This window comes from Nanorana parkeri, unplaced genomic scaffold (assembly GCF_000935625.1).
Source record: "Nanorana parkeri isolate BGI_ZX_2015 unplaced genomic scaffold, ASM93562v1 scaffold1233, whole genome shotgun sequence".
Taxonomy (NCBI): Eukaryota; Metazoa; Chordata; class Amphibia; order Anura; family Dicroglossidae; genus Nanorana; species Nanorana parkeri.
This window is the reverse complement of record NW_017307501.1, coordinates 322268-323793: the sequence shown is the minus strand read 5'-3', so window position 1 is coordinate 323793 and position 1526 is coordinate 322268.

Genomic DNA, 1526 nt, shown 5'->3' with positions numbered 1-1526 from the left:
CGATTCTCGGCTGGTTTTCTACCGTGCTCCTTAGACAAAAGACGTGCGACCGTACAGTAGAAACGGTCGCACGTCTTCGTTCACACTGCGCGATTCTCGTACGAGAATCGAGCAGTGTATGGGCACCTTAAGGCCTCATTCACACGCGAAACGGCCCGGCACGTACAGCTCAAACGTATCGGGCATCTCCGGGAAGGACAGGTGCTGCGTGTGATTAGTAGGCAGCCCCTACGTCCTTCTCTATGGGAGTACGCGGCCGTACGCCGCCCCACGCTCACCCGCGCTGCACATCCGTGCGGGTGTCCGTACTCGTACGCTGACAGAATAGATCCTGTCTGCGTCCGAGCTGAGACACCCGCACCCGTACGGTCCTGCACTTGGGGTGAGTGTAGGGCGGCGTACGGCTGCGTAGTCCCATAGAGGACGGGGGTTGCGTACTAATCACACGCAGCACACGTCCTTCCCGGAAGCCGCCCGATACGGCCGTGCACGCAGCACGGAGCTGTACGTGCCGGCTGATTGCAGTGTGACGAGCCCTGATGAAGGGGGAGCGTTTGGAGCCCCCAAAACTTGTTGGCTCATTAATGTTAGGAATTTCCCATGTGCCACGGCTCCATCTAGTGGTGGTAGATGATATATATTCTATATATAAGATATACTGTATATATATATTATTATAAATCAGCCCCTTAGACTCATTGATGGAACAGACACATGACATAGATATTATGATGAATACCATTGATGGTGAATTCTTCCCTGTCAGGCTATACATACACTTTAAATAAACTCCATTACCTCCATTAGCTGCGATTCCTGGCTGCGAACCGAGAATGGCAGGTTGGCTACTGGTGGACGGAAGTCCTCCCAGTCCTTACAAATGTAATTCATATAATAAATAACCAGGTCAGATCATTATAATAAACCTCTAATAAATGGACACGATCAAATCAATGTTTAATAAACCGGCATAGCGGAAACCAAGAGATGTGTTTGTATCCGTTTTCTAAATGTGAGTTGATACAGTTCCTGTTGTTGTATCCGCTCGTTAGACCATTTGTAGCATCTCAGTACAGACTCTGCCGGATCGCCCGGTACGCTCTGGTTAACCAGGGCAAGAGGAGACACTGGAACTTGAACCGAGGGGCTTTATCAGAGATAGGAATGCAGAATGCATGTAAAATGGAGAAGACATATTTCAAGGGTGTATCCGGTTTGGTTTTTTTCTGTATGACAATGATTATGATCTCTATGCAATTTATTATGATTTGAATGTATTATTATTACAATGTATTATGATTGGGATTAAAAATAAAGAACATTCATACATTTTGCATATGAAAACTTCATGCATAAAACTCCCAGAGAGGAAGCAGCGAGCTCTAAAGCCACATTACTAGTTTCCCGAAGGCTCACATAACTGCTCCTGAACCAAAAGAGATCTGACTAGTAGGGAGATCAGAATACACACACTGCAGAGTGACTTACAGACTAATACATATGACTTGTCCTAGCTGAAAACCTAC